General features: G+C 48.5%; 1 long non-coding RNA gene across 1 annotated transcript; it reads right to left on the bottom strand.

Annotated features, from left to right (window-relative positions):
- Positions 1–7,012: 7,012 nt before the first annotated feature.
- Positions 7,013–8,782, bottom strand: LOC122462979. The gene is made up of 2 exons (XR_006285896.1): positions 8,488–8,782; positions 7,013–8,123 (listed from the first exon to the last, which is right to left on the bottom strand). It is a non-coding gene; the product is annotated as an uncharacterized LOC122462979 (long non-coding RNA).
- Between the last annotated feature and the right edge of the window lie 1,223 nt (positions 8,783–10,005).

Below are 10,005 nucleotides of genomic sequence, written 5' to 3'. Positions count from 1 at the left end.
CAGCTGTGGATGTACTCAGAGACTTAATTTAAACCTGCAGTTTATTCCATCACTGCTACAAGCCTGAACCAAGAACTTTGCCATTATTGTATGTACCTGATTCCATTTAACCAATTTTAGCTCTCATATATATTTCTTTCTTTTATGAATAAACCTTTAGATTTTAGATTCTAAAGGATTGGCAACAGCATGATTTGTGGGTAAGATCTAACTTGTATATTGACCTGGGTCTGGGGCTTGGTCCTTTGGGATCGAGAGAACCTTTTTTCTTTTATTGGGGTATTGGTTTTCATAACCATTCGTCCCCATAATGAGTGGCACTGGTGGTGATACTGGGAAACTGGAGTGTCTAAGGGAATTGCTTGTATGACGTATGGTTAGCCAGTGGGGTGAAACCAAAGTCCTCTTTGTCTGGCTGGTTTGGTATGCCTTAGAAGTGGAGAAACCCCAACCTTGGGCTGTAATTCCCCTGCTTGAAGCAGTTTGTCCTGAATTGATAATCTCAGAAGTGTCCCACCAAAGGCAGCATCTTTACACCTTATATTTTTTAATTTGTTGCAGTTCAGTAAATTGTATCTGCTATGAAATGTATATAATGATCAGTGGGTCAGGGAAGTGTCCAGAGTGGAGAGAATACCTCAGAGTGGGGACACTCTAGCCTTTGTCCTAAGTGACAATGACAAGACTGTGGGTCAAGCCCCCCAGGAATCCTTGACCCAGTGATGTTGGGGGTTATGAGGACTCTGCCACACAGGAGAGTGGAAGGGGAGCCCTTGAGGTTAGGCAGGCTTCTGTGTAAAGGGACTAGGAGTGAGGACTCAGATCCTTTCTCAAGTCAATTCCATTGGGGTAGTGTATAAAGCCAGGAAAGTTCCCCACAATAGTGGGACCATTCCCCCGCTTACACTAGGGTGGAGTGGGATGGGGGGCTGCAGCAGTAGGAAGTGAAGAGCCCAGATCACAAGAGGAAGACTTGGGGGAGGGGTATATAATGGAGGGGGGGAAGGCCACAAGTAGGAAGAGCCCCTTGCAGAAATGAAAGAGAAGAGACCCCAGTATGTGGAGGTGGAGCTCTGAGAAGTGAATGGGGAGATCCCAGGGAAGGGTTGAGTGGGCAGAAGGGAGGGATCCAGGAACAGAGAAAGCTGAAGTCAGGGAAGGGAGGAATGGTGTTGGGAGAGGTGTGAACAGGGGTAGGCAATGTGTCCATTCACAGACCCAAGTGTCCATGGTAAAAATTTTGAGGTCCGTGATAATTTTTCAAAAAACATTGAATGACTGAATGACATAACCCCCCCTCCCCCAATGTCCATCACTAAGTACAGTAATTTTGCAAAGAGTCCATCGCATAACATGGTGGTGCCGATCCCTGGGTGTGGGTGCCCCCTGCACTCTCTGTTGTTTTGGGGTAGCCACTAAGCACATGTGGCTCTCAGAATCCTCAGTACAGACAGAACTGATCAAGGTCCCATCTGTGCCCTTAGCTGCACTGCCTCACAGGGCATCTGTGGGACCCTGCAAGACTTGGGGGAAGGGGAACGTTTATCAGAACTTTATTCTACTGCAAACCATGCCACGGTGTTAGCTGTGCTGGGGCGGTTCTGTTCAGTAACCGGATACCTGGGCAGGCAGTTTGATTTTGTATACAGGCCCACAGTGGGAGAGTGGGGGTGAGTGTGGAGTTGGATGGAAAATAGATCCTGGGAGCGATGGTGAAAAAGTAGCACTCATTGAACGTCTTCAGGGAACCCGGGAACTTGGGTTCACTGATTGTTACGCCAACTGGCCCAGAAAGCCTGCTGCTGTGTACCCCGAGGAGCCGGAAGAGGCCTGAAGGCCACAGGTACCAACCCCCGGGGAGGCAGGAAGTAGCCCAGGGGCAGCCCCAGGGGCTGTGGCTCAGTCGGCGTGTTGCGGCTGGATCCCCACCGACGCAGGGGCAGCCGATCCTGCCCCTGCCAGGGCCCTGGGGTGGGACATGGTGGAGTAGGGTGGGGCTGCGTCCCCCTGCCACCCCACCCTGGGTGGCTAACTCCCTACACTTTCCTGAGAAGCTCCTGCTCTGGAGAAGGAGCCGCCTTTACCAGTCACCCTTGCAGACTGTTTGTTTGCTGGCCGCCTGAGACTCCTCAAACTCAGGCCCCAGCCCACCTGCAGACTGTTTGTTTGCTGGCTGCCTGAGCCCCACCCAGGCTAAAGCCAGCCCTGAGACTGTTCGTTGCTGGCTGCCTGAGCCTCCTCAAGCCCGGGGCCCAGTTCAGTTATAGACCCTGTTTAAGGGCTGGCAGCTTGAGCCTCCCAAGCCCAGGCTAAAGCTGGCCTGTGACTGTTGGTCGCTCAGCCCTATTGTGAGCTCTTGACTGTCCTGCGGACTCTGGTCCTGGCCAGATGGGACCGGACTGAGTGGCCTCCCTCACCATGGGAAAGCGAGGGACCATTACAGTGTGCCATCTATCGCCCTGCTGCTGTTAGGGAATCCCAGTGCCACAAAGCCATCCACTATTTCATGCACATTGCCAAGAGTCAGAGTCCTTCATAGCAGGATGCGATTAATGGCCCTGCAAACTTGCATTCATGTGGCCTCAGTGGTGGACTTCCCAGCTCCCAGCTAATTCATGCCCAACCAGTACCAGTCTGGAGTCTCCATCTTCCACAGAGTGATCACCATGTGCTTCTCCACCCAGAGGGCAACTTTCATTTTGGTGTCCTTGTGCTTCAGTGCTGGGGCAAGCTCTGCACACAGTTCCATGAAGATGACTTTCCACACAAGGACGGCAGGTATCGTAGGCCAAGAGAGGCTAAGCCTCCCAAAACTGCTGACCCACCACATGTGAACAGCGACACCTGGGCCATGGCCATGCCTGCACTCCGCCCTGAGGCCCCACTCTTCCCTCTGAGGCCTGCTCTCACTCCACCCCTTCCTGTCTCTGCTCTGCCCTTTGCCCTGAGGTCCCCACCACATACTGCTCACTGAGTAGGAGGAGAGGAGTGAATGGTGACAGCAAGCAGTGGGAAGAGGGTTTCAGTGGGGAGGTGGCCGAACAGCTCCACCCCTTCCCCCTAGGCCTCCTCTGCCCTCTGCTTGCTCCTCTCCTCCTCAGCAGACAAGAGGAGTGACGGTGAGGGGCAGGTGAGGGGGCCAAGTGGTAGCAGGCCATGGGGTGGAGCATGGGCAAGGCGTGGAGAGGGGCAGGGGGTGGGGCAGAGTGGGGGTGGGGAAGGGCAGAGCTTGGGCAGGGCCACCAGAGGAAGGGGCGGGACAGGGGGATAGATTCCCCTAGGGGAAGCTTCACCAACTGGCCATATTTCCACATCCAAAAGTTCTGCAGCCACTGCCTATCGTCCCAAACCTACATAATATGATCCCACCACTCAGTGCTTGTTTCCCGAGCCCAGAAGCGACGATCCACCATATGCAGCTGCTCCATGAATGCTAAAAGTAATCTTGTGTTGTTCCTTTCCATGGCACACAGCAGGTCAGGGAACTCTTGATTCCTCTCCAGATTGGGAGTCCATGATATGCTGCATGACCATCCATGATGTGTTTATAACAGTGACCACAACGGTAGAGAGCAGTGCAGGATCCATCCTTTCAGAGAGAGATGGCAGGCACACAGTAAACAGGGACCATTGAAAAATGCCATGAAACACAGTTGGAAGCCCATGGAATGATAGGGTGGGAAAAACTGCATCATGGGACGTTGAGCCTGCACTCATGGCGCGCTGCGATCCACTCTGTGTTCCCACAGCTCCTGGCTGCAGAAGGTGCTGAGTAGCACAGTGGGATAGCTACGCACAGTGCACGGCTCTTACTGTTGAGCACTAAGTGTGGACGTGCTCTGCCGGCGGAAGAAGCTTTGTGTGAACATGCACAAGTGATGTAATTATACTGGTTTTTGATTGTTGGCATAACTTCAGTCAACAGCATTGTACCCAGTTGAACTAAGTATATCTGCAGTAGCATGTCTAGTCACTGCTCCTTTCCCACCACAGTTGAGTTTCCACTCCTGGTCCCAGGTGGCTGCTCCCCAGACACTATCAGGTCTCCTCAGTCTGTTCCCAGATCACCATCTTGCAGCTCGAACAGACAAGTGTCCTGAGAGCCTAGGGGATTGGACGTATCTGTTTATCCCACACACTGTGCAGTGCACGAGCCCTGTAACCAACTCCCCTCATGCACGCTGCCCACAGCCATTGGACTTCAACCCTGACCTGGGGAAAATCTCTCTCTAAAGCTGAGATGAAAGTTCTGATTCCACTAGCCATTGAGTCGTTGGCCTCTGCTGCTGAGACTGATGACAAAGGGAACCAGTCAGTGCAGGCCTTGCTAGTTATATCTGTGTTTGATGGTGACACCTGCCCCGCTAGGGACCAGGCTGAGATTCCAGCACCTTCCACAGTGGCCCGTGACCTGCCACCAGATGAACTTTCAGCCACTGAGAGGGGTTTAGCATTTGATCCTTTGTGTTCCTTTGTCACTATTGTCAGTTCCTGACCTACTGGCTGATTGCTCAGCTCTGTACTGCAATGCCATCTCATTCCATTTTGTTAGGGTCAGAGACAGTTTTTCCTCACTGCTGGTTGAGGAGGTGTCCTTTGTTTCCTTATAGCTGGAGGTAATCTTTTTTTCTTGTGCTCCAAGAAGAGGAAGATAGGCGGGGCAGCTGGGGAGAGGAAAGAGGAGGAGAATGGAAGATTTGAAATAATAAGGGAAGGGGATACAGTAGAAAGAAAGAAGCAAGGCAAAGGGTGAAGGTGAAATCAAGTGAGAGGAAAGAAAAGGAATAGCTGGAAGGAGAAAAGAAAAGGCAGAAACCTTCAGGTTAGAAACTTTACAGTTTTTATATACTCCCATCCTGTTACTGCACAAAGTCCAGGCTGCACCAACCTGGATCATTGGCTCCCAGGGTATGTCTCTTTAAATCTGCTCCTGCACAATGCCAGAGGGACCAGGTTCTCAGGACAGCTGTCTGGGGATTCCAGCTGAGTAACAACAAGCCTGTGGCAGGAGGGGACCTGCCTAATTGCTGCTCCATTACTGGCTCTGGAGAGTGAAATTCTTTCCACTCTGCAGAGAGATCCCAGGGTGTCTCTAAGCTCAGCCAAAAATCTCCAAGTGGAAGCTGCTTCCAAGGATCTGGTGTCTACAGACTGTGAGCACCATTTGAGCTGAGCCTGAATCACCAAGTCCTGGGGAGAGGAATCAGAACAAGACTTCTCCCATCCTCATTGCAATGACATTGCTGGGCAAAGGAACTTCTGGCCAAACCAGCACCAGGAGCTGGCACAGTGTGGCATCTGAGCCATGCCCTTTATCTGACCATGCCCCTGCTACCAGCTACAGGCGGGGCCTGGAGTAATAGGAGCCCTGAGGGAAGAACTCATGTTTACAAAAGCAAGAAGAGCCAGAAGGGAGAGTGTGTGAGTCAAGGGCGAGATTTCAAACTGCTCTGTGAGAAGAATCAGATCCCAACTGTGAGATGTGTGACAGATCCAAGCAGCACAGAGCTCACACTACAGTTCCCATAGAGGAGGCTGCCCAGAGTAATGTGGTAGGAAAGCATTGTCCAGTGTAACATTTCCTAGCTGTTGTCGATTTCTCTGTAAGATCCCAGCACCTCTGACCTTCTTGCTCCTCTGTCGGAATTCATCTTTCTAAGCTGTCTACCCATAACCATTAAATAAATAATGTATTTGTTGGCCTTTCTCTGTATGCACTGTACAGCCCAGAGTGAGAGCAGGGCACCACTGGGTGACACAGGAATCCTGATCTGTTGCAGGAACACCACTACGGTGTGCCCCTGAGAGTTAAACTGTAACCCAGGAGCCGCAAACCTTTTGGGTGGGGTTCTGGGAAAGGGCATGTTTAAGCATGAGGGAGGCTGAGGTGTCAGCACTGCACCCAGAGAGTCTAGGCAGTCAGACACTGGGTCCCCATTCTCAAGATGAGGTATTAGACAATAGGTCTTCACCCCAAGAGTGTGCTAGGAGATTAGAGTACAGGCTGGACTCTGTTCAGGCTCTGTAACCGTGAAATACCCCACGAGCCAGAGCAGCAGAGACTTAGATTCCCCTCACAGCTGTCCTATGGGGTGGTTCACTATCATCTGTGCCACCCACACACCAAGCAGAAAGACAAGCTGAGAGTGCCAATACGCACAGCATGCAAATCACCTGAGCAGAGGAATGAACTCCTTGTCCCTGAGCTCAAAGAACACTGCCTATTCCCTCAAATCAGTACATGGTGCCATGGGTGTTCTTGACAAAGGAGTTTCTGAGGAAACATTTGCTCACATAGATACTAAAACTTTGGCAGCTCACTACATTCTGAGATATTCCTAAACTGGTCTTTCATGCCATTGAAAAGCTGATCTCAGGGGCAGTCCAATGGGACACATTTTTGGACGGTCAGAAGCCTAGATTTGTTTCAGGGAATCACAGGGTTAGGAGGGACCAAAAGGGTCATCCATGCTAACTCCCTGCCAAGATTCAGGATCTGTTGTGTCTAAATCATCTAAGACAGATGGCTATCCAGCCTCCTTTTGAAAACCTCCAGTGAAGGAGCTTCCACAACTTTCCTAGACACTGTTCCATTGTCCTACTGTTCTTACAGTTAGCAAGTTTTTCCTGAGATTTAATCGAAATCTGCTATACCTAATTCTAAAACAAAGTGTTATAAAAATCTGAAAATGATAAAAGCAGAGTATTTGGGGGTATGTTTTGGGAACCCCTTGACCAAATAACCCCAAAATAGCCTCACAAGCTCTATTTCAGACTCTTTAAAAGAGTACCATTTTTAGAAGGAAGATATATATCCACATGGGTTTCAATGCACTTCCAAGTTCATAAGTAGGTCATTTTATGGAGGGTGGTAGCTCTACAGCCCCTTAATTAAACCATTCAACTTGCCCCATGCAGTGTACCCCACCTTAGTCTTAACTTGTGTTTTGGTCCGTGGCGAATCAAATCCTCTGCACCTCCTCGCTCCCTCAAAAGAGTGGAAAACACCAAGCAGAAAAAAGCTTTATATTTATTAAAAATGTTCAGTTAACAAAAAAATGAGGGCTTCAATCACTTAGGGAGTGATTATGTAAGGTCAGAACAGAGAAAAAGTGGAACATTTGCAGAAATCACTTTTTCAAGGCATTAAAATGGCTCCACTTTTCATGAACCAGTGAATTAAATAGATGGATTACGTAATGAATGACACCATCACGTTCAGTAGCATCTCCCAGTCCGTCTGTCACCCTGGCTCATGTATCTCCTTGTCACTTTCTTTCACTTTCATTCTCCCACTCTCTGAGCTCCTATCTGACAGTCTCTGACCCCTACAGTCAGCTACACTCCTCAAGGATCACACAGGCCAGTGACAAACAGGTTGCACAATTCTTGGAGCAATGCGGTTGGTTTCTCCATTTCAGTAGCATCTTGGTCTTTATACTTTAACAATTCAGAGGCCCCATCAAGCCTTATGGGTCATACAAACTGATTGTATGGTAGAAGGCTTTCAGGAAGACAAGCGTTCTCCAGGGTCATAGAAATTAGGGTGTCTGAGGCTAGAGAAGTTGATTTCAGGGTCTTTAGAAGGGATGTTTTCCCCAAGTGTCAGGGACACAGTCTGAGCTGTGATTGTTCACTCTGAACCCAAAGCCAGGGGTGGATTCTCTCCCCACTGAAGGAAGCCGGTGGGAAAGTGAAGATTGGGGCATCATTATCAGCATCCAGAAATGTCACCAGCCCCTGTTCATTGTCCAGACAAACCCGGATCCTCCTGGGGACCCAGCTCAGGGGCAGAGGAGTTTTAGGGGAGGTGAGAGCCTGGAACTCACCCCACCACTGCTCCATAGCCCAGATCCCCCACTCAGGGTTAAAGCAGAACAATCCCTTCCTCCTCACAGACTCTCTGGCAACCCCCACAGCCCAGATTATTTCACCTCCCACCTGCACCTCCCAGTAGTATCTCCCAGATGTGAATCCCTCACAGCCCGGTACGCACTCCAGGGTATCAAATCTCTTGGGATTGTTGGGCAGTCTGTGCCATTTGTCTCCCCGTCTGACACTTTTCTGACCCTCAGAGAGGAGGAGTTGGGGATGAGCCGTGTCTGGATCCAGAGTCACATTCACTGAGGAGAGAGGGAAGCAGAGTATTAGAGCCAGAGATCAGCCCTGAGGTGAGTGGCCTGTCCACTCATTCCTATGAATTTAATATATATAATGTGGATGGATATCTATGAAAATCCCAGGGTCAGAGTTAAGGGTGTTTGGATGATAGTGAGAATGTTTCCGTTCATTGCTGTGGGCATGAACTCAGCGTTAAGGTTGGTGTTGGATTGTTTGTCTGACTTCAACTTGGGCACGTCTTAGTAATGTTTTTATTTTTAGGACTGGTTGTGTCATGGTCAGCATTGGCTTAGCTACAAGTTCAAGAAAACATTTTCATGGGAATTTTCTCATAACTGAAAAATAATCTCCACCTTGAAATCTCACCCTATCTGTGTGATCCTAGAGTATTCTCTTTTTTTTCCTCCAGTTCAACTGGCAGAGTGTCTACAGGGAGAAAAGATAAAATCAGTGAGATTTTATGTTGTGATATTTATAACAACATCCCCACTCTTAATTCACATGACTGTGTTTTAATTGTGGCAGAGAAACAGACAGAGAGGGACAGAGACACACACAGGTCTTTAATACAAATGAGTTTGAAACCTTCCATTTTCTCTTTCATTCAGGCATCTCACAGCAATGGAATCAATATCCATTAAGTCTCTCAACCATCCTAGGAGGTACATAAACATTTCATTGTTTGCACTTCGGACTTCTGGTCTGCTTTCTGTCTGTGTGACAAGAACCAGGGGAGAGGGTGAAAGGAAAGCCCTCTACCAGGGAGTTTGAGTATCACGGGTATTTAAATGTCAGATTCAGGTACCTAATATGAAAGTAGTAGCTGGGCACCAAAATCTTTTTGTGGCTTTAGCCCCTGGTACCTAACCTGTTTTGGAAACCCCACTAGGCCTCTGTTTGCTTCATCAGGTGCCTAATACCTTTAAAAATCCAACTATAAGTCATTTTTGAAAAAATGCTTTTGAAAAACTTACCCAAAATGTAATAGGCTTTCAAAATCAGTTTAATATAATCTGGGTCCATAAGCAGTAAAATACCTTCATCGGAACAGTATGGGGCTTTGAATGGTATCACTCCATGGCAGGGTCTGACAGTCAGTGCTAAATGTCTGAACAGACCCATTGTTAAGATTATTGCTAAAGCCAGTAACATTGACTTTTCTCATAAAATGGGTTCAGCACTCTAGGAGCAAGTGCTGTAATTGTGGAGAACACGCTGTATTTGTCGCACATAACAGAAGTTGAATACCTGCTTTAGTGCAGAGTCTCATTCTCTCAGCAATCGGGGGATGCTGTCCCCTCCCCTCATCATTCCTCTTGGGGCATCACTCGTAGCCCTTTAGATTTCAGGGTCGCTCCTCACATTTATAAAATCATTACACTGGGTGTTCTGCATATTGAGACTGTAAACTCTTTCCCTTAGGAGCTGTCTCTCATGATGTGTATATACAGTGCCTAGCACAATATAGACTTAGTCTTCTGTGGAGCTTCTGGCTACTGCTGTATTACAAATAACTATGGTATTCACTAAGACACAATTATTTTGTAATCAGAAAAGAATGAATTTGGGGAAAGTTGTGGTATGAGGAACAGGCCGAATATCAACAGAGAGAGACTCCCAAACCCAGCAATCTCTAGTTCCAGTCCTGCAAAACCATAGTCACATATTTAATTGTACTGCTACTGCCAAGGTTCCTCCCCCACTCTGAACTCTAGGGTACAGATGTGGGGACCTGCATGAAAACCTCCTAAGCTTACTTTTACCAGCTTAGGTTAAAACTTCCCCAAGGTACAAATTAATTTTATCCTTTGTCCTTGGAATAACCACTGCCACCACCAAACTCTAACTGGGTTTACTGGGAAACGTAGTTTGGACACGTCTTTC

This window comes from Chelonia mydas, chromosome 14, assembly GCF_015237465.2.
Source record: "Chelonia mydas isolate rCheMyd1 chromosome 14, rCheMyd1.pri.v2, whole genome shotgun sequence".
Lineage (NCBI taxonomy): Eukaryota > Metazoa > Chordata > Testudines > Cheloniidae > Chelonia > Chelonia mydas.
The sequence above is the reverse complement of the archived record's forward strand: the minus strand, read 5'-3'. Positions and strand labels throughout refer to the sequence as shown.